At 40.2% G+C, this 27,028-nt stretch overlaps 1 long non-coding RNA gene across 1 annotated transcript in view; it reads left to right on the top strand.

The window, feature by feature from the left end:
- Positions 1 to 27,028, top strand: part of LOC143986608 (uncharacterized) — a 1,042,213-nt gene that overhangs the window by 859,654 nt on the left and 155,531 nt on the right. Inside the window, exon 4 of the long non-coding RNA XR_013276550.1 lies at positions 10,194 to 10,271. This is a non-coding gene — a long non-coding RNA (uncharacterized LOC143986608). The remainder of the gene's footprint in view (positions 1 to 10,193; positions 10,272 to 27,028) is intronic.

Below are 27,028 nucleotides of genomic sequence, written 5' to 3'. Positions count from 1 at the left end.
GAAAATGCAGGATGCACTTGACCTAAAACCGAAACCGAAAATGAAAGTTTGTAAAACAAATTTATAGTTTTATATATAATTGTATTATTATTCAACTTGAAGTTTGTATGAGACGCCTTCGGACAAATCCAATCGTGTGTATGAGGCTTTACTGAAACTGGAGAGTGCAAAATTATTTTATTATTATATTATTATATTATTATTAACGATTTATATAGCACCAACAGTTTACGCAGCGCTTTACAATGGATACGAAAAAATCTGGTGCAGCTCTGCATAGTAACCAATCGGCTTCCAGGTTTTTTGATTAATGCTTAATTGAAACAAGCTGAAGTTAGAAGCTGATTGGCTGCCACGTGTGGAAATGTGCTTTTCACAGCAAGGAGACCCAGGAAAATGATTATTTTTAATAATTATATACAGGATTTACTGTATATATCACATAACAGTTGGCACAGCACTTAAAAAAATAAATAAATGGAAGACAGCATGGCTACAATACAATTCAATACAAGAGGAAGTAAAGTAATGTACAATAAAACATATTCATATGACTAGAATTTTTTTTTTTTTAATTAATTTTTGTCTTTACTAAAAAAAATAAAAAAAATAAAAAAAATAATTATAACATACAGTGCAGAGCCACTCTAAATTCCTGGCCAGTTTTTAGAATAACCCTGAATGGACGAGCATTGTGATATCCAGTATATACTGTAACAGGCAGATGTTTTTCTCTTGAAACCCCATGACATCAGAGAGGCATCTGCTTATAGATCTGGAGAATTATTTCCCAGGAGAAAATGATATAGAAATATACAAAATATGAAAGTGTTTATACATACATCTCATATCAAAGACAATATTTATTTTTATTACTTTATAAAGGCACGCGTAAAGCACTATCTCTTAATAATCAACGGTGGCTGTTTTGAAGTCTCGCAATTCACAGGGCTCCCGCGTAGGTGGAATAATTAAAGGAGCAGGATTTTATACCTGTATCATCTCCATTTTGTGTCGATCTCTGATCATGACAGAATCAATGTTGTTTACTGCATTGAATTAAAAGGCACCATGGGGTGGCCAGCGGATCTGGGCACAGCGGGCGGTGATTCCGTCTGAATTTTACTTATTTCTAATGTTGGTTTCCACATCAGCCCGGCGCTGCCAATAAAAGGCTTGGGACAGATGAGACGGACAAAAGTTATAATAAATATCTTTTTTCTTTTCTTTTTCTTCTTTTTTTTTTTTTTCAGAAGTAAATACAGTTTCAGCCGTGGTCTATTCCCCTGCCTCATTAAAATATTTTTTCTTCTTTACAAAGGATCTTATGCATTAAAAAACATGTCCAGGAAATAATTCTGGTCTCACGGCACTGTTGTTTATTTCTGATTGTCTGCAAATGTCCACTTCTTTTGATCTGTTCAGAGGATGCAATGTTTTTTTTTTTGTTTTTTTTTTAAACTATTCTTCTGAGTGATAAATAGATCAGGAAAATAGCTAAATTATACAGCTAAAATCCAGATATGACTTGGCTTTCCTACCAAAAGAATTGTAATTCTGTGCAGCCACTCTTGATTCAGAGTCCAGTGCAGTCAACCAATGCAGCTTGGTCACGAAAACTGCCCCAGCCTACTGATTGAACATTTTGGAAAAGCAGCATACTGATAGGAGCGCCGTTCATTCTGATAACATGCTTATCTTGTTTTCTCCTCCTGTTAACAATGCTCCAGTGTTAGACTGACAGCACTATGCTATGCCATAGAGTTCAAATTGTCTCACATGTGGGCCCTTCCTTTACCATTCAGTACACACGTGATTTCAGAAAACGAAAAGTGATTTTCTGTATTTAACCACTTGCCGACCAGCCACCGTCATTATACTGAGGCAGGTCGGGACGATCCCGCGGGCCGTCGTAGCTGTACGTCGGCTCCTTTAAGCGGGATAGCAGGCACACGTGCAGCACCGGATGCAGCGCATGCACCAGCTACACTGCGGGGGTGCCAATGTTCGTGACCACTGGTCGCGATGACCGCCGGCCATGAGCAATCACGGGCACAAGAGGCAGAACAGGGACGTGTGTTTAGACCCTGGAACTCAAACACTGAGAACTCGCCAATAGAATACCTGAGAGTTTCCAGAAACTGTCCGCAACTGGCAAAAATGTAAATATCCGTTTTGGTTGGCTGACTCATTGTTACTTAGCAATGTTGGTTGCGTGTTCCCACCTACCTTTGTGTGCTACTATTACATAATCAGTAATGTCAAAGAAGTAAAAAACACAAAAGGCAGTATAGGAGCCCCTCATTATGCCCACAGCAGGTGTTCAGACCCCGGAACTCCAACACTAACATCTCACCAATACAGTTCTTGGGCAATATTGGAAACGGTCAGCATCTGCCAAAAAAGGAAATATTATTTTTGGTGGACTTACTCAATGTCCCATAGGATTTTCAAATGTCCTCACTATTGTTGTGTGCTCCTTTTACATATTTCATAATGTGAAAAAAGTAAAAAATACAGTTTGCACATTGGGAACCTCTCATAATACCTACAGCGGGTGTTCAGACCCTGGAACTCAAACACTTTTTTCACCAATAGAATGCATACGAGATAACAGGAACTAAAAGCATCTACTTTCAAAAATAAAATATCCCTTTTGGTAGACTAACTGAATGCCACTTGGGAATGTTCAAATTTCCTACCCACATTGGTGTGCTCCTATTAAATATTTCATAATATCAAAGTAGTAAATAATCCAGGTTTAACGGGGACCCTGTATATTGCCCGCAGCAGGTGTTTAGATCCTGGAACTCAAACACTGAGATCTCACAAAATATCCCTTTTAATAGACAAACTCAGTGTCACTTGGGAGTTTTGAGTGTCCTCACCTTCCTTTGTGTGTTTCATTTAGATATTTCATAATGTGAAAAAAGTATAAAAAAAAAAAAATATCCAACTGGCAAAATGGGAATGCTCAAAAATGCCCACAGCAGGTGCTTAGACCCTTGAACTTCCACAATACAATCCCACCAGCATTGTCCCAGGGAGGTATGAGGAATTGTCAGCATCCACCAAAAAAGGAAATCCCCTTTGGTAGACTACTAGTATGTTTTTGGAAGGAATTCTTTATAGTACATTACAGGCAGTTATATGAGAAGGCATTTTGCTGCTTACAGCAAAACTGTTAAAGTACATAATTATCTTGATTTGCTGACATTTTAATTACCCTCACCATCAATACCCATTGTGAAAAGCATGTTCTGAGCTGCCTTATCAATAAAGCGACATATATCGAGGGGAGGTTTAAGAGGTAGGATGAGCTGCCTGCAAAGGACTTGGGAAGAGGAGGCATCACATCTTATTATACACCCTCCCCCAGTCTAGTCACCAGTCACTGAATCATGGTCGCTGATCCTCTCACATGCAGTCACTGCGAAGCACAGACTGCATATAGAAGTAACCATGGTTTGTGTTGTACAGCAACCCTTCATATAATCGTTAAAGAGCAGCCGGAGACTGAGGCAGGAGACGGTACGGAAGGATTGCAGAGTGATGAGCCTTGGAGTCATCTAAGGTAAGGATCTCATACTTTACAATAGCAAGGAGGTATCTTTTAAATCTCTGTAAAGTGCATTGTCTTTACTCATTAGGTAAATGCATTTATAAAAAGTTATTGGACATGGCAACTTCTGTTTTTTTACTAGCCAAGCTTTGTGAAATCTTGATGTATTGTCTTTTTTGTGCAGACTTTATGAAAGTCACACATATGTTGGATGCTAGGAATAGCTTAACTATCGAATGAACACTTCTATCGTTATAGTAATCTCATTTCCCTTTAACCACTTCAGCCCCGGACCATTTTGCTGGCCAAAGACCAGACCACTTTTTGCGATTCGGCACTGCGTTGCTTTAACTGACAACTGCGTGGTCGTACGACGTGGCTCCCAAACAAAATTGACGTCCTTTTCCCCTCATAAATAGAGCTTTCTTTTGGTGGTATTTGATCACCCCTACGGTTTTTATTTTTTGCGTTATAAACAAAAATAGAGCGACAATTTTGAAAAAACGCATTATTTTTTACTTTTTGTTATAATAAATATCCCCCAAAAATATACAAAAAAACATTTTTTTCCCTAATTTTAGGCCGATACGTATTCCTCTACATATTTTTGGTAAAAAAAATCGCAATAAGCGATTATCGATTGGTTTGCACAAAAATTATAGCGTTTACAAATTAGGGGATAGTTTTATGGCATTTATATTAATAATTTTTTTCCACTAGTAATGGAGGCGATCAGCGATTTTTATTGTGACTGCGACATTATGGCGGACACATCGGACATTTTTGACACATTTTGGGACCATTGTCATTTATACAACAATCACTGCTATACAAATGCAGTGATTCCTGTGTAAATGACACTGGCAGTGAAGGGGTTAACCAGTGGGTGGCAGTGTAGGGGTTAAGTGTTCCTAGGGGTGTGTTACTAACTGTTGGGGGCTGCGCTTTCTTTTAGTGAACACTGATCTCTGCTCCAATCACATGGAGCAGAGATCAGCGTCACTTGTTGCTAGGCAGAACGGGGGGATGCTGTTTACAACGGTATCTCCCAGTTCAGCCACCCTGTGAGACGATCGCGGTTATGCCCGCGATGATCGAGTCCCCGGTACCCGCGACCGGACTCACGGGGGTGCCGACCAACACGCGAGCTCGCTGCTGGCATTGCGCTCGCGATGGCAGGGCGGCATTTAAGATTGGACGTACCTGTACGCCAATATGCCTGCCCGTGCCAGTCTGACGACGTGCATCGGCGTGCGCTGGTTGGGAAGTGGTTAAGTAAATGAATCAGAAAACTGCTAATGCTATCTTGGAAACATTGCAGTTTTACCAAACTTTAACAAACTTTTACCAAACTAAAATTGAATGTATTATTTTATCATAGTTTTCATCAGTGGAAGAAAACGTGGTGTACTTTTCGTTTAGTTTTTGTCACCGTAAAAGAGCCACTGACGAAAATTTTGATGATAATGTTTTCATTGATGAAATTAACCTTGGTGTCATGTGTACACTTCCTGTGTTATCTCAAAGAGTCTGTTCAGTTTTTGTCTTGCAATACAGAGTAATTAGTCCCTATGCTGTGGAGATTATGGGAATGGGCAGGATTCAGTAGTTGAACTACAGACAACTGGGCAAGGCTGACAGCAATTTTTAAAATTCAAGTTCACAAAAAGGCTTTCATTGTACAGTAATTGCACAACGGGACTGGGGGGGACTATGTGCACTACTGGCCAGTGAACAGATATTTCACTCTACTTCCAGTAAATAAAACATGAAGAAATATTTATATATTTTTTCACTGCTACCTTTATTTTATACTGACTTTGTAAAGTAACAGATGCAATAATTTAAAGGGACATAAGGGTTTGGTTGTTAACAAGAACAGTCCTTTTAATTGAGGGACATTTAGGAGCTATAGGAATTGCTGCACTTTTACAGCTTTGCTTAGGGGTTTTGGACAAGACTACAATAGGCAACTGGTTTTCTGATTTCCAGGAACCCACTAACTATTTGTGGATATTAAACAGATGGCTCCATGGAGAAATCTAGGGAAAACACAGGAATAATTTCTAGGAGCGGGGAAGGGGAGTCAGAGAAGAGCTGGCTGGCGTGGTCTCATCATTGTGTTGGCACTCCTTGACTACATAGGGCACTAAGTAGAATACTGCATTGAACATTTGCATCCTGCAAGATAGAGTGGTTTAAGAACACAATAATACTGGAAAAATTGTACTTTATAGAATTGTGATTTGAACATACCTGTAATGGAAACGTGTGCTTTGCCAACACATTGCAAATGTCCTATTGCCCAGCAACATATATTCTGTTCCCTCACTTCCTCTTTCAACTGCCCAAAATAAAAGAAACTATCTGGTACTTCCAGGTATGTAGGAGCATGTGACTCACTCCACGTGACTGTGCTTGGTAAACCACCAAGAGCAGTGCTATCTGGGGTGGGTCTTTAGCACGGAGTAAACTACAATTTGATTGACTTGCAGCTTACACATATTGGCTACTGATGCTGGTGGCGTTCATAGAACAAACGAAAAGTGAGTATGTACAATACCTCTACCAAATGAGAGGTTCAACCCTGCATGGGGGAGCACATGTTTACTTAAAGTGGAAGTAAACCCTCCTATCGTGTTCAGCCAAGGAAACTGCCATCTTGGCCTCTGTTTAATCTACAACTGTCATGATGCTGCACACATGATCAATTATGACACCAACCAGCCATTGGATAGTTTGAGAGTTCGGTTGAGAGAACAACCAATGTGTCATTTTTTTTAAACTGTTAAATGGATGGGTTTACTTCAGCTTTAAGTCCCACCACGCCACTTAACTCCCAATTAATGATAGACATCAACATCAAGGATAAAATAGAAAATGGTTAAACATCTGCTGCTTTTTATTTTGTCTTTGTCCTTTTGTGGATAGTTCTCTTCACTTTGCTGAACTTTTCTTTACATTCTTGTGCCGACACTATTTCAGATTTGACTGACTTTTCTTTAAATTCTCATGCCGATACTATTTGAAATTTGACTGACTTAAAAAAAAGTAATTTTGACTTTTCTCTAACTCTCCTCATATACATAGTTGTTCTAGGTCTAAGTTAAAGGTATCAAAGTTAAAGGAGCAACATAAAAGCTAGACAACAAGAAAATTCAGAAGGAGTTTAGCAATGCTGGTCTCCAAAAATCTCTAAGCCCTTGTACACACGGTCGGAGATTCCGACGGAATGTGTCCGATCTGACCGTTTTGTCGGATATTCCGACTGTGTGCGGTCTACATCGGACTGTTTCCGTCGGAGTATCTGACAGGACCAAGTTTTCCAACTTGTTGGTAAAATTTTCCGACAAAATGCTCCGATCAGACATACTCCAATCATGTGTAGAGAATTCCAATTGGACAAAGTGCCACGCATTGTTCAGATCAAATTCCTACACCAAAGCTATTGGCTACTAGCGTGAACGTAGTCCCATCGTAACGAAATAACGTAATCACGTAGGATTTTCCGTCAACTTTGTCCGACCGTGTGTATGCAACAGTTTCGGACAAAATCCGTCGGAGCAAAATCCGACGTACAAAATCCGACGGATTTGGTTGTCGGAATCTCCGACCGTGTGTACAAGTGCTAAGGGGTTTATTTAATGTTATAAGACAGCAGCTTGACTAACAATGTATAGTATACCTTCCCTAAACGTATTCTCAGCAAACTCAGATTTGTTGTTTGATGACCTAAAGCTTTAAAAACCATCTTGCTTCCAGATTGGTATTGCAGCTTAGTAAAAGTCTATCGTCTTTGCAAATTCTGGAAGTCATAGAAATAAATATGCAAACACTGTACTAAATATGTCAATGTCTTTCCTACACTTACTACACTTGTTACAGTGGTTGTAAGGACCAGCGCAGAACATACCTGGTCTGACATGCTGCCCCCTCTCTTCCTCAGCAGTACATGTTAGGACATGGGGGGGGCTGGCTGTTACTCAGCTATGCCAGCACAGAGCACTGGAGTGAAAGGCAGGAAGCAGCAGCTTAAATGAGTGGGAAAAAAAGTATTTTCTGTGCAATAGTTTTTCAAAGGATAACAGATTCAGGTTCACCCACGCAGGGGTGCTACACAAGTACACAGAATAGCAATAGTAAACATATAATCAATCATATACAGCTAACTGTCTGGGATTCTGGGCTAACATTAGGGTGTTCATAAGCCAATAAATTCCCCAGAGCCAGCAATCCTGGCGTAAAACATAGAGGAGGGAAAAAGAAGGACCAGAAAAAAAGGAAAAGAGAGGGATGGCAAAGGATATTGGGGAGGGGGGGGGGGGGTTGTATGTGGTTGGAAGCCATTGTGGACTCAGGGACACCTCAAATGGTAGAGAAGGTAGGAAGTACATAATTTTATAGCCAAATATAGCCAAATTATAGCCAAATGATTTTTAAGGCCAAACTCAGAGAACTAAGACAAGGTCTACTCTTGCAGAGCTCACCACCCCACCCTACACTGTAAAACTTAAATGAACATTTAATGTAGATGTGCAAGGTTAAGGTGTATTACTTACTCTATCCCTCCAGTGGTGTCCTCATCTACCCAATGCTCCTGTCTGTGGACGGTCCTTCTGTGCCATCACCTACAATGCATGTCTATTAACCCTGCATGAAGGAGGTGAGCATATGATCATGGCTGAGAGCACATTATAGAGGCAGCAGGGCATAGATTGAGGGAGCCTACCAGAGCCAGAAATAAGGTAATTATCACATCTTATCCCTGAACCATAGACTAGTATCAGTAACAAATCACAAGAGAACTATAAAAAATGGTGTGATGCTTCAAGAAGGATTCAATGATTACAATTTAGTGTTTAGGTGACAATTCGTGACATTATTTACGCAGTCGCTCATTAAGATTACTGACTGCATCATTACACTTCTAGACAGCTGATAGAGAGAGAACCTTGAACATATTGCACAAAATTTATAACAACACTTAACCCTCGTACACACAATCAGATTTTCCAACGGGAATTGTGTGATGACAGACTGTTGGCAGAAAATCTGACCATTTGTATGCTCCATCAGACAATTGTTGTCGGATTTTCCATGAAAAAATGTTGGATGGCAGGCTTTAAAATTTTCCATGGACAAATGTCTGTTGTCAAATTTTCCAAGTGTGTGTACACAAGTTCATTGGACAAAAGTCCAAAGTACAAACACGCATGCTTGGAAGCAAGGACGAACCAGAAGCGGTCGGTCTTGTACACTAGCGTTCATAATAGAGAATTAACATTCGTGACATGGCAAATTATGAAATCTCGAAATGCAGCGCACATTCTCTTCTTCTTTAATGGGATAATAATGAAGCTGCTTTTCTGGTGATACTGATGGAGTTATTGCAAACACATTTTCAAAGGCTTTTTTTTTCTAGTGATCCTGTCGTTTTTAAAATCAAAGATACAATTATGTTGGTGTCCCTTGTTAATTTCACATTGTATTTTTTAAAATGTATCTGCCTACTCCCAAACTGTCATTTGAAGTGAAGCACATAGCCAAGTATAATTCTCCACAATTTTTTTTATTGTGCATTAAAAAAAAAAAAAAAAAATTAGACCAATATAACTTAACCAAAAAGTGTATTCTATGCATCCAAAAGTATAGAAAATTTACCAAATCAAATCATTGTTCAACCAAAAAATAAAATAAATGCCTCATGCATATGTCCTGCTTCTTAATATAGGGGGCCAACAATGCCAAGAGTTGGTGAAAGCAGGGGCCCGTCATCTGGAGATAAATCATCTGGATTATTCTCCTGGAGCTCCTGCAGCAAAGTTTTATGACATAATTGGTCACAATTAATAAAGCAACCAATTTTTGGTCCAAGAAATCCCCCCCCCCCCATGTTCCTGAACTGGACTTGGGTCAAAGCAATAACTCCAAGGCCAATAATAAATAACATCTTATCTCCTCCGATTCCGCAACATGCCTGATTGATGAACGGCCATTCAGAACCGAACTGAAAAGCGTGAAATGAAAATCGTGAACTGAAAAGTGCAAAATGAAAAGCGCAAAATGAAAAGTGCGAATCAACACTCACCAAACTTCTACTAACACAAAATTAGCAGAAGGAGCCCAAAGGGTAGCACTAAAGAGTTGAAAACCACGTAGCATGTCACTATGTTCGTGTTTGTTGGCCGACAATTGTGTGCTGTTTGTTTGCAAGACAAGTTCGGGGCCAACGCCCTTTAGACAAAAGTCAGCGGTTTTGTCTGCGGAAAATGTGATCGTGTCTACGAGGCTTTAGACACAACTCACTTTTTTTTCATATAGACAAATTATAAAATGATAAAAAAATATCAGAATGTGTATTTATTGAAATCCCCCTATTTTTCCCTTTACCATGGCTTCATTCTGAAAAGAAGTTTGTGCTGTATAAATGAACAGATAAAAATCTAGCAGGTTTTGTGCTGATTTATGTGTTTGATTTGGTTGTGCGCTGGAAGTGTAAATTCTATGAGGTGTTAGCATTATGGGAGTGGAGGTGATGACAGCGCTGTGAAGATTTACTTTCAAAAGGGAAAATGTTAAAAAAAAGAAAACTGTACCAAGCTTTTAATCTTTCACTTTTCTGCTTTTCTAGATTGGACATAAAACAATCTCTTAAAATTGGATATACCCTTTGTTGCTGGCATCCATTGCTCCGAAAATATTCGAGAGGGTAAGTCTTAATCCAATCGGAATTTTACTTAAAGCTATTCCACACAAGGGATGTACAGAATGTGATATGTAAACTGAAATATCTGTTAGCAGCTCAAGTTTGGTATTTGTTATTTTAAATACCGTGGCTGTTGTGATATGGGCAGCATAAAGATTGCAGCAAATAACAGAAGAATTAGCAATGGCGCTACATAAATAAATGTTAATTATCGTTCTGTCTTGCCGCTGCTTAAGCTTGTGTAAGAGGGGATTTCCATTAGATACAATGTGCTTCCCTTTGAAAGTATGTAAATATTCATTGCAATCAGAACTTTTTTTTAAGGTGATATATGTTGGGTTTTGGGGCACTTTAATAGCACTGGGTATTTTTTTTTTTTTTTTTATCAGAGTATAGGGAATTGAGTTAATTCATAGATTACTAGGAAGGTAAGAAATGTTGAATATACTAGGCTGAGTCTCATGGGCTTTTGAAGCAATATGTTATTTGCAGCCAGTTAAGATAGAACGCTTCTGCTAATTTTTTAATTTACTCTCTTTAGGATATGAGTTGGGATTGTTGCAATAATAATATTTAAATGGAATAGAATAAAAGTGATTTATTTTTGTTCACATTTTTATTGTAAAGGAATAAGGCAAATTCCAAGTCACACAAATACCCCCACACACAAAGTAATACAAATACGAAAAAGAACTGATAAAGTTCAAATTAGTAATAATCTATGTTAGAGGACTGTAATTCAAAGGCCAGGCTGTCCTGTCCAAGAACATAAGAGATTTAAAAGAAATGTATAGAAGTCCTACTACAGTAGTCAAGTCAAGAGAGAAATAATACATAGGAGAAAAAAAAAAAAAAAAGGGAGGGAATAACTCACCACGGTGGAGGAGGAAGGTCTGTATCATTAACCAGGGGGAAACATATAGAAGTCCTATTACAGTACCTCCCCAAGCCACAGCCAGCACACCCTGTGCACACACCTATGGTTTCAGTACAGGAGAGGGACCTGTAAAACTGGCAAGATCAAAGGCAAAGCTGTTTTAAATTACAAAAAAAACATTTTTACTTCTGACTTTGTTACTGTTACAAAGATTTCCTCTTGCTTCTTTTCCTGGGGATAACCTTTTTACCAGGCAGCGGCTGGCAGCAGTAAAACATGACAGGTGTTCTAATCCTTCCCCACTCTATCCAATACGAAAAACAAGTTTTGGCTGTAAAAACATGTGAAAGCCTAATTCGGGGCACAAATGTAATAAATAACATGGCCTCCAACAGCTGCTGAAGAATATAGAGCTTGTTTTTCTAGGGGATGCTCTAAAACAGAGAAATATTTACCTTAATCCATAATTGTGGTTGTGACCAGTTCCCCCAAAGTCGTTCCTTGTGCTGATCTCCAACCACCCCATTGACTAACATCATTATGTAACTTGAAATGTTTAATTTGTCTCAACAACCTACCTAATGGGGCCCCAATATCACCGCCAGGCCCTATAGTAGCCATGTGGGTTGCTGTAACTATAGCTATGCTTAGCCTCAAGAGTACTTTCCCCTGCAAGCACTGAAATGCTAACTGGGGTCCCAAAGCTGCTCTGCTTGCCAATCTCCAACCACCCCATTGACTGATGTCATCATGTGCATTGTGACGTTTATTTTGCCTCAACAGCCTACCTACCCCCTCCCACTACCAGGCATAGAGGCCATGTGGATTCTAGCTATAGTTTTGTTTAGACATGTACAGAGTGAAATATTTCATTTCGGAATTTCGTTTTCGTCCGAAAAATACATTTATTTAGTTACTCCCGAAATTAGTTTTTATTTATTTTCTTTTTTGTTCAAAAATTGCATTCATCCAAAAATCCACATGAATTACGGTCGAATCTGTCTTTGAAGGCTTATGGTGTCTGTCGAATGTATAAAGAAGATTCAACGGAGCTGCTAAACTCTATATAGCCTATAGGTGGAGCATTTGACTCCGGAAATATATACGATTGCAGCGTCGTACAGTTTCGATGCTCCGTCGAATATTATTATAAACGTGTGTGTTTTTCGTTGCTTTGTCGAGTCTCTGTCGTTCATGTTGAATGAATGGTTTAAGTCTAACAGTGTCAGGTGTCAGATAGTGAGTGACTGATACTAACAAATATGGCGGCAACCCATTGTGAGAGCAACATGGAGGCATTGGAGGACATTCCTAGGCCATCGACAAGTGTTTCTGTATATATATTATATACTCGTTCAAACAGAAACTGGTGGACTGGTGATAGCGATCACTGATCAGACAGGTAACAAGATTCTATAATAATAAATCCCCCCCACAACACAGGCAGCCTCTGAGGCTATCACAACAACACTAGCAGCAACACTAGTATCACTATAAGGTTTTCACACTAACACAATAGCAGCAGATTATTAGGAAAAAGCTAAGTTGATCTGTAGCTTGCTTCACTATTGTTCTGCTGCTGTGTTTATGCGTAATAATAATTTGGGTTCTCTGACAAGTGACAATTCAAATGGACCAGCTAAGATTGACTGTCTTCTGAAATGATTCAGTGTGTGTGTCTCTCTCTGCTAGCAATCATAAGTGAAAGTAAGTTGGCTGTATGTGTGTACTCAGTTCTAGCTATTTTACTGCTCCTCCTCTTTGGTTACAATCAGCCAATAACATTCATCATCATCATTATTTTTATTTTACTTCCCCCACCCAATTCCAGAATCTTTTCTATCTATGTTGAATATTTTCTCTCTGTCAAATCTTTTCTCTATATAATTCTGGACTAATAGAGGTAAGGTTAGGCACATTTGACCACAGGTTCAATAGACACAGATTGATATTGTCAGGGTCACGTCAAATCTCCTATTCTATATCGAACTGTTGTAACAATGAAAACGAAAATAAAGCATTTATTTATGTCGGATCTTTCGTTTTTCGGATTCTGCACTTTCGTTATCATTTGTCAAGACGAAAACGAAAATACCTGAAATTCGGACGAAATTGCGGACGAAAACGAATGCACATGTCTAATTTTGTTACTTTAGGAGAGAGTATAGTACTATCATAATATATAAAAAACGTGACTAGTGATAAATCCACTCAGAAGAACTAATAGTAAATCAACTGAAGCTCAAATGTCTCTGTTTTAATTTTTCTTTAAAAATAGACTAGTTTCAATATTGCTGCCCAGACTTCTTGTGTTCCCACAAGTGTACCTAATACATAAACATATCCCAAATATTGGGTCCCCTGATAAAGTCATGTAATCTAATGATGCAACGCGTTAGAAGGAGACAGTGACATCACGCCGCAAAACCGGCGTGTGTGCAGTCTGCTATTTTCTTGGAGGTTTTCAATAATATTTGCCTGGATACTGATGTGCACCAGTGTTAGTGCACAAAATAAGTTGAGTATATTTTTTTAACCACTTGCCGACCAGCGCACGACGATGTACGTCGACAGAATGGCACGGGCAAGCAAATGGGCGTACATGTACGTCCCTTTAAATTTGCCGCCCTGCCATCGGGAGCGCGCCGCCGGTGGCGCGCTCCCGCGCTGGTCGGGACCCCCGTGAGTCCGGTCGCGGGACCCGCGGACTCGATCGCCACGGGCATCCCCGCGATCGTCTCACGGAGCGGCCAAATGAAGAAATGCCGTTGTAAACAGCATTTCTTCATTCTGCCTAGCAACTAGTGACGCTGATCTCTGCTCCATGTGATTGGAGCAGAGATCAGTGTTCACTAAATGAAAGCCCAACCCCCCCACAGTTAGTAACACACCCCTAGGAACACTTAACCCCTACACTACCACCCACTGGTTAACCCCTTCACTGCCAGTGTCATTTACACAGGAATCACTGCATTTGTATAGCAGTGATTACTGTATAAATGACAATGGTCCCAAAAATGTGTCAAAAATGTCCGATGTGTCCCCCACAATGTCGCAGTCACAATAAAAATCGCTGATCGCCGCCATTACTAGTAAAAAAAAAATAATAAAAAATTATTAATAAAAATGCTATAAAACTATCCCTATTTTGTAAACGCTATAACTTTTGCGCAAACCAATCAATTATTCGCTTATTGTGATTTTTTTTACCAAAAATATGTAGAATACGTATCGGCCTAAACTGAGGGAAAAAAATGTTTTTTTATATATTTTTGGGGGATATTTATTATAACAAAAAGTAAAAAATAACGCGTTTTTTTCAAAATTGTCGCTCTATTTTTGTTTATAGCGCAAAAAATAAAAACCGCAGGGGTGATCAAATACCACCAAAAGAAAGCTCTATTTGTGGGAAAAAAAGGACGTCAATTTTGTTTGGGAGCCACGTCGCATGACCGCGCAATTGTCAGTTAAAGCGACGCAGTGCCGAATTGCAAAAAGTGGTCTGGTCTTTGACCAGCAAATTGGTCCGGTCTGAAAGTGGTTAAATAAAAAATACAGTTTATTATACAGAGCGAACTATATATCCTTTTATGGTTTAAATTAATCATAAATATTCATCATGGGATTACTGAGGATTGAGAACATCAGCGAGGTGGAGAAAGGCATAAAAACCATGGCACTGGAGAACCCTCTTTAAGGGGAACCCACTTTAATGAGTTTCGAGACCTGATATTGGGTCAGAATTCAAAGTGAGAGCATATGTAGGCTGGTGAAGAGTTTTACACACGTGATGAAAGAATAAAGCTGAAGGAATGAGTTGTAATTACAGTATTATTACTTAATGAACACAATATCACTAATATATGTGGTTGCAGGATTACACAAACACTGGGGACATTTCTCATTTCTTTACTATTCATTTATTTCCATTTTGTACCATGATGTTGGTTTTGTAATATTAGTCCCAATATATGATATCATTTATTTGTTCACTATTTCTGTACTGCTAGGTACTATTTGGGATACATTTATAGTTTTGTTACTGACCATCAATGGTGTCACCAGGTTTTAACTCCAATTGTACTGTCCCCTGCAAGCATTTAAGTGGGCATTTCTAGGGAAGTTCAAAAACATGGGAGAACGGTCATTCAATATGACAAACATTCTTCCCATGTGATGTTTGGCCTTTAATGTTTGGTAGAAAATTAAAACTTGCTGTTGGACCCTGGAGGCTGAATAGCACTCAAGGAAATAAGGTCAATACTTAAGCTGTTCGTACAATGGTAGATTTACGTATAAATACTCATAGGGCTCTTTCAGACGGGTAGGCCAATGGGCAAGGAAAACAGGTAGCTGTCCCCCAGCTGCCCAACCTAATTGTAACAATAGAGCCGGACAGGGTTGTACACATGCTGCGCCATGTAATTCGGAGTGCAGAGTCTGACAGATGGCCTGTCAAATGTGCCCATTGAGATCAATGGGGCCGCACTGCAACTGCAAGTTGAATGCTCAGCTTGCATTTATGGCATGGTCCTGCAATGTAAAATTGCTATTTGGCTATTTTTAACCACCTCAATACCAGGCACTTAAACACCTTCCTGCCCAGAATCCCTGGTTGCCAACAGAACCAGCATAGTTTCCAATAGATCTCCAATAGATCTCAATGCAATATTTTTTTTAAATATCTTTTTCCAGGTGGTCACGTGACCATAAGGGCCAACAATTGCTTAACCACTTGCTTACTGGACACTTAACCCCCCTCCTGTCCAGACCAATTTTGAGCTTTCAGCGCTGTCGCACTTTGAATGACAATTGCACAGTCATACAACACTGTATCCAAATGAAATTTGTATCATTATTTTCCCACAAATAGAGCTTTCTTTCGGTGGCATTTGATCACCTTATTTTTTGCTAAACAAATAACAAAATACCGAAAATTTTGAAAAAAAAAAAACGTTTTTTTTTTGTTTCAGTTTCAAAACTTTGTAGATAAGTATGTTTTCTCCTTCACTGATGGGCACTGATGGGGCTGCACTGATGGGCACCGATGAGGTGGCACCAATGAAGTGGCACTGATGAGGTGGTATTGATGGGCACTGATATGTGGCACTGATAAGGCAGCACTGATGGGCACCGATGAGGTGGCACCAATGAAGTGGCACTGATGAGGTGGTATTGATGGGCACTGATATGTGGCACTGATAAGGCAGCACTGATGGGCACCGATGAGGTGGCACCAATGAAGTGGCACTGATGAGGTGGTATTGATGGGCACTGATATGTGGCACTGATAGGCGGCACTGATGGGCACTGATAGGTGGCACTGATGGGCGACACATATGGACACTGATAGGTGGCACAAAATTTGGCACTGATAGCTGCCACGGATTGGCATGGATAGGCGGCATGAATGGGCATGGATAGGTGGCACAGATGGGCATGGATAGGCAGCACAGATGGGCATGGATGGGCACTGATAGTTGGCATGGGTGGGCATTGGTATGTGGCACGGATGGGCACTGATAGGTGGCATAAATGGGCACTGATAGATGTCAGAGGAGCAGCCGATCGGCTCTCCTCTACTCGTGTCTGAGAGACGCGAGTGAGGAAAAGCCGATCACTGGCTCTTCCTATTTACACTGTGATCAGCCGTGATTGGACACAGCTGATCACGTGGTAAAGAGTCACCCCACAACAACGATCGCTGCAATGCGCGCCCCCGGAGGCAAAAAAGTTCACGGAAACAAGCAGAAGGAGCCGCACTGACTATTGAACTTCCTTTTTCTCGGCTCATCGTACGTCTTGTACGTCACCACGTTCCCGCGTTCGTAATTGTTGACCAACATTTGTGTGACCGTGTGTATGCAAGACAAGTTAAAGCCTACAACCTTCGAAAAAAAATTCCACGGTTTTGATATCGGAAAGTCCGATTGCGTGTGTCTTTTGTTCTAAAAAGAAAAACCATCCTGTTCCTTCTATTTTTTTCATCACTACAGTCAAAAATGACTTGACCTCATTAACTATTACAAAATCAAGCAATATTTTTCTAAGAGAATTCTACTTTAAAATTCTAGCTTTAGACGGTAATTTAAACCTATAAATAGACAATTGACAACAGGGATATAAAGTACTTTCTTTTCATCCTTCCATGACCTCAATAAATGGCTTATTATTTGAATTGTAGAAAAGTTTGAATAAGTGATATATTTTTAGAAAAAGAACATGGAGCATTACAGGCTGACAAATGTGTGCTTTGCGCTAGGATACAATATATGTATCTAAATCCACCCCTTGTAGGAAGCCTGTTTGTGAGATGGGAAACATATGTTCTTCCATATAACATGATATAATATTTTTGAATAAGGATAAGGTAGGATTAACCTCTTTCAAAGCGTTAGTGACATACAATGTCATAAGTAATATCTACCGAGCAACACTTCTCGGTTCCTGTAATTAATGTAGGCTTTAGCTGGTTATCCTTGTCGAAATTCATTCATCTTAAGTAGGTGTAGGAGAGCTTTTGGTTCATGAGGGCCCCTCATGTGTTAGTATCATAGTATGGTAGTAGAGATTGTGGATAGTGGTATAGTGATATAAGTGAGTAAAGTAATCACATCTGAGCACCTGTATATACATGTAAATTGTTAGAAATGATAAAAAGCCTTCACGTGCATGCGCATGCATAATTTCATAACTACGTGTTTAGTGTACATCATGGTTAATTTTGTATTAAATAACATGGCTTGGCTCCCAGCCTACAGTCTTATTTCCCAATATACATTTATCAAACACATGACACATTTCAATTTATTAATTTTTTTATTTTTTTTAGATGCTCATAGCTTATGGTAATGATGATAAACTTCTCATAATTACTTCATTTGGTCTGTTGAATACACAATTTAAAGTGTATGCTTTTTGCCCCTGCTGAATGATAATAGTATCATTCCCTGTTCTCAGTACACCTCCATCTATGATATGGGGAGGAGGAGAAGGGTAAGCCCTTGTACACACGGTTGGAGATTCCGATGGAATGTGTCCGATCGGAGCGTTTTGTCGGATATTCCGACTGTGTGTGGTTTACATCGGACTGTGTTTCCGTCGGAATATCCGTCGGACCAAATTTTCCAACTTGCCGGAAATATTTTCAGACAAAATGCTCCGATCGGACATACTCCGATCATGTGTAGAGAATTCCGATCGGACAAAGTGCCACGCATGCTCAGATCAAATTCCTACACCAAAGCTATTGGCTACTAGCCTGAACATAGTCCCGTCGTAACGAAATAACGTCATCACGTTCTGAACGATCGGATTTTCCAACAACTTCGTCCGACCGTGTGTATGCAACAGTTTCGGACAAAATCCGACGGATTTGGTTGTCGGAATCTCCGATCGTGTGTACAAGGGCTTAGTATTCTGTAGTCCTAAAGCCCTGTACACACGGTCGGAGAATCTGTCGGAATGCGTCTTATCGGACCGTGTCGTCAGATAATCCGACTGTGTGTGGTATGCATTGGACTGATTCCGTCCGAATCTCCGTCCGACCCAATTTTCCAACATGTTGGAAATATTTCCCGACCAACTGGGGCGGTCGGACCTAATCCGATCATGTGTAGAGCATTTTGATCGGACCAAGTGCCACGCATGCTCAGATCAAATTCCTACATCAAAGCTATTGGCTACTAGCCTGAATGTAGTCCCATCGTAACGAAATTACGTCATCACGTTCTGAAAGATCGGATTTTTCGCCAACTTGGCCCGACCGTGTGTATGCAACAGTTTCGGACACAATCCGTCAGACTAAATCCGACGGACAAAATCTGACGGATTTGGTTGGCAAAATCTCAGACCGTTGTACAGGGGCTTAGAGAACATGAGAGAGATTTAGACCCCTTTCACACTGGGGCGTTTTTCAATCGCTTTAGCGTTAAAAAAACGCCTGTAAAGCGCTTGAAAGAAGCTTCATTGGCAATCCCAATGTGAAACCCAAGCCCTTTATTAGCCCTTTCACACTGCCAGCACCTGAAAAACACTTGTAAAGCACCGCTTAAACTAGCGGTGCTTTATCAGCGTTTTTCAAGTGCTAGTGGGGCGCTTTTAACCCCTGCTAGTGGCCAAATAAAGGGTTAAAAGTGCCCACAAAGCGCCGCTGCCAAAAGAGCTTTGCAGGCGCTTTTCAGGCGTTTTGCAGGCGCTTCCCATTGATTTCAATGGGAAGGGGCGCTTTAGGAGCAGTGTACAGGCATACCCCACTTTTAAGTACACAATGGGGTTTATTTACTAAAGTGCAAAATCAGGCTCACTTCTGCATAGAATCCAATGAGCTTCTAACCCCAGCTTGCTCTATTAAGCGTTTGCAATAAAGCATGGAAGCCCATTGGTTTCTATGCAGCCATAAGCCTGATTTTGCACTTTTCAGCTTTAGTAAATAAACCCCATTGTGTACTTAAAAGTGGGGTATGCCTGTATTCACCGCTCCAAAAGCGCTGCAAAGAGGCTGCTTGCTGGACTTTTTTTGATGCCCTGCTAGGGCAGCGCCTCAGTGTGAAAGCACTCGGGCTTTCACATTGGAATTGCAGTTGCGTCTTCTTTCAGGCGCTTTTTTTTTAAGCTAAAGCACCTGAAAAATGCCCCAGTGTGACAGGGATCTCAGTGTGAAAGCACTCAGGCTTTCACATTGGGATTGCAGATGAGGCTTCTTTCAATCGCTTTACAGTCGTTTTTTAACTCTAAAGCGCCAGGAAAACGCCTGAAATATGCCACAGTGTGAAAGGGGTTTTACTAAACCTGGAGCTCCCAGAATCTGGTGCAGCTGTGCATAGTAACCAATCAGCTTCCAACTTCAGTTTGTTCAATTAGGCTTTGATAATAAAACCTGGAAGATGATTGGTTTCTATGCAGAGCTGCAGCAGATTTTGCACGTTCCAGTTTTAGTACATCTCCTCTTATGTGTCCTATTGTTTCCTCTACTTCAGTGATTTCCAGCCTTCAAGGGCATCTTGAATCAAAGTAACTATGCATAAAATATGCCTACCTGGAATTTCTCGTGAAATCTCTAACGGCCGGTTATGTTGTGAAATGTATTTGTTACCGGTGAATTCCAAGGCTTTGTATTTGAAATCCTTTGCCATTTTACCAATGCACAGCCACATGGAGCAGCAAGAGAATGCCAGTGACCACTGTGCACAGAAGCCCCTGTGAGCTAAAGTAGTGAGCCACCAGTGTGCCCTCATCCAAACCAAGGTTACATTTATGGGCCATGTTATTTTACACTATATTACCAAAAGTATTGTGCCACCTGACTTTACATGCACATGAACTTTAAAGCGGTAGTAAACCCACTGAATGTTTTTTTTTTTCATACCTGTAAGGGAAAAGGTATAATGAGCTAGTATGCACCGCATACTAGCTCATTATGAAATACTTACCTTAGAATGAGGCCCCAACATCTCACCCGATACACGCCGAGGGAGCTGACATGGATGAGTGGGCGGAGCAGCGATATTGTCACTCCCGCGCATGCGCGTGGGAGATTTCTTTCCGGCAGGGTCTAGCGTCTGCCGGGCTTCCAGCCGAGAAACCCCTGTGCACATGCGCTGTGGCAGTCAGCGGCTCATTGCTAGAGGAATATCTCCTAAACCGTACAGGTTTAGGGGATTTTTTTTTACCTACAGGTAAGCCTTATTATAGGCTTACCTGTAGGTAAAAGTAAAAAAATAGACTATACAACCGCTTTAATGACCTCCCAGTCTTAGTCCGTAGGGTTCGATATGGAGTTGGCCCACTCTTTGCAGCTATAACAGCTTCAACTCTTCTGGGAAGGCTGTCCACAAGGTTTAGCAGTGTGTCTATGGGAATATTTGACCATTCTTCCAGAAGTGTATTTGTGAGGTCAGGCACTGATGTTGGATGAGAAGGCCTGGCTCGCAATCTCTGCTCTAATTCATCCCAAAGGTGTTTTATCGGGTTGAAGTCAGGACTCTATGCAGGCCAGTCAAGTTCCTCCACCCAAACCCATTTATCCATGTCTTTATGGACCAGACTAAAATGGAAAGGTCACCTTTAACAACATTCAATTTTTGTCAGTGTTTTTTCTCACTGGCAATTTGTCGGGGCAATAGCTGATGTTGACGCTTCAATCATCATGGCACCATGGTTGATATGGTGTCAGGATGATTGAAGTGCAATGTTTCTTTTATTACATTGTGATATATAATGAAATAGTTCAATTCACCAGAATCAGTGGGAGCTCTGAGTGTGTCACTTGCCACGTCACTTGCCACCAGATGCAGCTTGTCACTTGCCACATCACCTGCCTTCAGATGCAACTTGTGACTTGTTACATCACCTGCCTTCATGTGCAGGTTGTCACTTGCCACGTTGCCTACCACCAGATGCAGCTTGTTACTTTCCACGTCACCTTCCACCAAATGTAGCTTGTCACTTGTCATGTCGCCTGTCACCAGATGCAACTTGTCACTTGCCACGTTGCCTACCACCAGATGCAGCTTGTCACTTGCCATGTCACCTGCCACCTGATGCAACTTGTCACTTGTCACGTCACCTGCCACCAGATGCAACTTGTCACTTACCACCAGATGCAGCTTGTCACCTGCCACCAGATGCAGCTTGTCACTTACCACCAGATGCAGCTTGTCACTTGCCCCGTCACTATCCTGCAACAACAGTGACAACAGAAAAAGGGGCTTCTCTCCCCAGCTTTTCAGCACATGTGAGGGCGGGCAGTGAGACATGATGTAATCTTTCTGCTCGCGCTCCCACCTGCCCTCTTACCGGTGTTCTGTCAAAAGAGCCAACTTGCCAAAATCTGCAATTACAGTACGTCACTTCCTGGTGACCCTTCAGCAGCAGTAATTGCAGATTTTGACAACTTGTGATTTGATGTGGTTGGAGATGTTGTGACAGAACACTGGCCCATTTGCTCTCCTGCTTGCCATCTGGCCGGCCCATTCGCTCGCCTGCTGCCACCGTGGCCCGGCTGCAGGGAGGCCAAGGCCCTAGGCTATCTGGACAAAATGAATAGTTGTGATGAACAGTTTACAAGCTATTCATTAAAAATATGACCGCTGCTACTGCCGATTCGCTGTCTTGGACTGTGCCCTGTGTTATATGGTCACTAACTCCACCCATTACATCGTTACAAGAAAGGATTTGTCTAAAAGAGGACCTTATTACACCTAATTACATAATTTCCTATTATCACACTAATTTGGGACAGAGTCACCTAGTGGCCGACTAGCTGACTGCACCTGTTTACGCACTATTAATTATTTTACTGTAATTGTATTAAAAATAGTGTTTTGAGGAACGATCACAAGATGTACAATAATACTTAGAAGAAAATAGTCAAAGTCTCAGTTCTACCTCTATATTTTTGTACTGGACCTCAACAGAATGTTTTTTCAATTTCTTTCCTCCTCTACACAGCTTATGTCTTAAGACATATAGGTAGGAATGAGGCCCCCTCCATTCCCTGGATTTTCTTTATGCCAGGCAAGAGCTATAAGCTGTCAAATTTGTCTGTGTTCACTTGTATTAGCTGGAAGATAGTGAAAGTCTAGACCTCACCAGTTGTAGCGAGCCAGATTGTCTTAGCTATATGCAACCCAGCGGCTTTTCACCTCTTTTAATCCTTTATTTAAATGAATTATGGTAAGCATACTTATGTTTTTTCCGCATCCTCAATCCCCCTCACCTCCATGGTTGTACTATATAAAAATAGAATTTTCAAAAATATGTAAAAAGTCACTAAGTTCTATGCATAATGTTGATTGTGTTGATGTCCATTTCACTAGCAATAGCTACGAAAGCCAAGACAGGGGTTTGCTTTTATTGGAGGTAGAGTGGGAAGCCTTACAAAAATCTTGCACATGGCATAATATAGTTTAGGGTCCTGGAAGACTGTTCCTAGGCATTGTGTGCTTCTAGACACATGCAATTTATCTGAATCTTTGAATGAAATAGTAACGGATTTTGTAGTAATTTGTTTCATTGATTCGTTTTCTAACAAATTCCAACAATTCAAATTTGGATCGGTCGAAAAATTATCGACCAATTCAAATTCTGTGTGAAGAATAGCTGTTTGTAAAGGAGGGGGCCGGGAAATTTCACTACATGCTGTATACCTTACAGCAGTAAGGTAACCATTCATTTTAGCCACAGGTGTCAGTGACACTGAAGACCTTTAGCACATCACTTAAAGGCACAGTACCACCGAATATTAAGATAGCAGCACAAAGTGTCCTTGTGAAACACTTCCACTACTGTTGCACATTGGACCAAGAAATAGACGTCCAAAATTTGCACTAAGAGACTTGATACACTTATTTTACTTTAAGATATAGAATTTTTTTATATATATATATTTTTTCATATTTTTTATATATATATTTTTTCATATTTCTTCTATATTTTTTTATTTATATATATATTTAATCTTGTTTACTGATCTCTTCTTGATGAAATAAGTACTGTATGAATTATTCATATATTTCGCACAATTATCACAGATCACTTATTCACTGATTTATTTTTATGCAATTTTGCACATATTGGATATATATTCTATATATAATTTTTAAGATTCTTTGCACTTTCGGTATCTTAATGATGAATATTTATGTCCTTTTTTAACGTACTTACTTATTTCTGCAATTTTCTTTGGCATATGATATCCACATATTTGCACTTTATGTTTGTAATATATGTTTTTCTAGTTATTATCACTAGTTGATAATTTCACATATAGGATAACATAGAATTCTATATAAGGAGCGCAACACCATCCCTTATAATTTTGTTCACTTACACATTTGGACACGAGTTTGGTCCTTACGGTGTACGCAGCACCTTTTTTATTTTCTTTTAGTATATTGTCACCTATTCCGTTTAGCGCAGGAGTATCTACTCTACAAAAATGAAAAGATATTGTGCTTTTTTCAAAATTGCTGCTCTTCTTTTGTTTATAGCTCAAAAAATAAAAACCGCAAAGATGATTAAATACCACCAAAAGAAAGCTCTATTGTGAAAAAAAAAGGACATCAATTTTGTTTGAGTACAGCGTCGCACAACAGCACAATTGTCAGTTAAAGCGACTCAGTGACGAATGGCAAAAAATGGCCTGGTCATTGAGCTGCCAAATCTTCTGGGGCTGAGGTGTATTCCCTGCATCAAGATAAAAACTTGCGTGAAACCATTGACAATTGGACCTTGAAGCACACATGCAATTTTTGTTTTTTAACTTTAGTTTTGCTTTAAGGTTCATTTAAAGCTCACATAACCATCTAAGCCCTTGTACACATGGTCGGACATTCCGACAACAAAATCCATCGGATTTTGTCTGGCGGATTTTGTCCGAAACTGGTGTTGCATACACACGGTCGGACAAAGTTGTCGGAAAATCCGATCGTTCGTAACGTGATGACGTTATTTAGTTACGACGGGACAACGTTCAGGCTAGTAGCCAATAGCTTTGGTCTAGGAATTTGATCTGAGCATGCGCGGCACTTTGTCCGATCGGAATTCTCTACAAACGATCAGACAAAGTCTGATTGGATCATGTTGTCGGAAGATTTTTATATCCAGCTCTCAAACTTTGTTGGTCGGACATTCCGACGGAAAAAGTCAGATGAAGCCCACACACCGTCGGATTATCCAACAACATGGTCCGGTCGGACATTTTCCTTAGTAATGTCCCACCGTGTGTACAAGGGCTAAGACTACTGTGAACTTACTACAGTTGTTTCACCCTTTTACAGGAAGTGGGAAAAATGACATCTCTTGGCAAGATCAAAGGGAAAAAAAGAAAAAAAAAATTACGAGTAGGGGAATCAACAAATGCTAATGCTTTATTTTTACCATAGTTACACTTTAATCATTATATTCTTGGTATAGGTACCAAACTACTAGCAAGAGTACAAACAGACATTATTTAAAAAAAAATAATAATATCCAGGAGCCCAAAACCCAAGAAATTGTGTTATACCAGTATTTCTGCCCTGTCCTGCCTTCAAGTCTGCGTTTAAAGTAGTTCTGCACCTTTAAAAAAAATATTAAAAGCCAGCAACTACAAATATTGCAGCTGCTGACTTTTAATAAATTCACAGTCCCAGGGTCCAGCGATGTCGGCGGCAGATGACGAGCAAACGCTCGTCTCTCTGCTGCCCCCGCCGCCATCCTCTGTCAGGGAATTGGGAAGTGAAGCGTTGCGGCTTCACTGCCCGGTTCCCTACTACTACTCCCTACTAGCGTCTCTGCTGGTCCCCGCTGTGTCCTGGGAACTGTGTGTTTCCCAGAACACAATGGGGGGAGGGCATCTGCGGCGGTCTGCGGGGGTCTTGTCCCAGAAGTAGGTGCAGATACCTGGATTATCCAGGTAACTGCACCCCCCTCCCCCCTGAAAGGTGCCAATTGTGGCACCGGAGGGGGGGAGGGATCAGATGAGCGGAACTTCCACTTTAGGGTGGAGAACCGCTTTAAAGTGAAGGGGCCAATAGTTTGGGGTAAACCAAAGCAGAGCTTTGAAGCTGACCTCATCATTGGCATAACTAAGTGCTGTAGTTCTCTCTGAACACAATGTAAAGGCTTGTGGCGGCAGAGGTGTGGCACCTTTCCAGAAAGCACATGTTCACTTTAAACTTTTAATTATTGAGTACATTGATTTAATAGTTAAAACATATTTGTCTGCAGTATAGCAGTAAATGGAACTTTAATATGTGTGTATAAGAAATAAATCAAATAAAAGAAGTTGAGGATGATAGTACTGCACTGTCATGGAAACCACAAACCGCACACATAGTGTAACTGAATACGGTATTGTTTTTCTTCTTGTTGTTAGGTACAAAGTATATGAACAATCAAGGATTATTCATATAAATCTTAAAAATGTGCATCAATAAGTGCATGCCGTGTATAGTTATAAGACAAATACAGCAATAACAATTTCTACGAGTTCCACAAGGATAGCTGGCGCTGGCCTGACAAGGCACAACCATGAACAATATGGTATAGAAACAGGAGACAATGGAATGACAAAGTGTTCCTTGTCATATGCTGGGCCAGGAGAATCTACAATGATATTTGTTCATTTATAATTCACAACCTTTTCTGAAGTTTTGTATATATATATATAATAAAAAAATGTATCTTTTTTTTGGTGCTATTTATTATAGCAAAATGTAAAAAAATGATGCGTTTTTTTCAAAATTGTCGCTATTTTTTTGTTTATAGCACAAAAAATAGAAGCCACAGAGGTGATCAAATACCACCAAAAATAAGCTCTATTTGTGGGAAAAAAAAATACGTCAATTTTGTTTGGGAGCCACGTCGCACGACCGCGCAATTGTCAGTTAAAGCGAAGCAGTGCAGAATCGCAAAAAGTGCTCTGGTCGGGAAGGGGGGTACATTTTTCTGGGGCTGAAGTGGTTAAAGATGTTTATGCCCCCTTTTGTGTTCATCACACTGGGGGACATATTTATCTTCAGGTCTTATCTAGAAATCTTGATTGTGTGTCCCCACTCAAAGCCGCACAAATTATTATAATTTTTTTTTAAAATAGGTACTTTGTACAACGCATGTGTTCCAAGGTCCCCCATTCATTCCTATATAATAGAAATATTATTGGAGGCCTTGAAGCAATTGTAAAGGCTCACGTTTTCTATTTTTTTTTATAACAAACATGTTATACTTACCTGCTCTGTGCAGAGGTTTTTCTCTTCTTCTGGCAGTGGTGGGCCATCAGGACCAGCGAGGCCTTCACTGCTGACCTAAACACTATCAGAATCACTGAGTTACCTTTCAATATATTTTTTCCATGAATGTGTATTAAATTATTTCCAGTAGTCTATTCTCTTTATTTCAT

Source organism: Lithobates pipiens, unplaced genomic scaffold (assembly GCF_037356315.1).
Source record: "Lithobates pipiens isolate NorthernLeopardFrog02 unplaced genomic scaffold, aLitPip1_a1.2 Scaffold_17, whole genome shotgun sequence".
In the NCBI taxonomy this organism is placed as follows: Eukaryota; Metazoa; Chordata; class Amphibia; order Anura; family Ranidae; genus Lithobates; species Lithobates pipiens.
The sequence above is the reverse complement of the archived record's forward strand: the minus strand, read 5'-3'. Positions and strand labels throughout refer to the sequence as shown.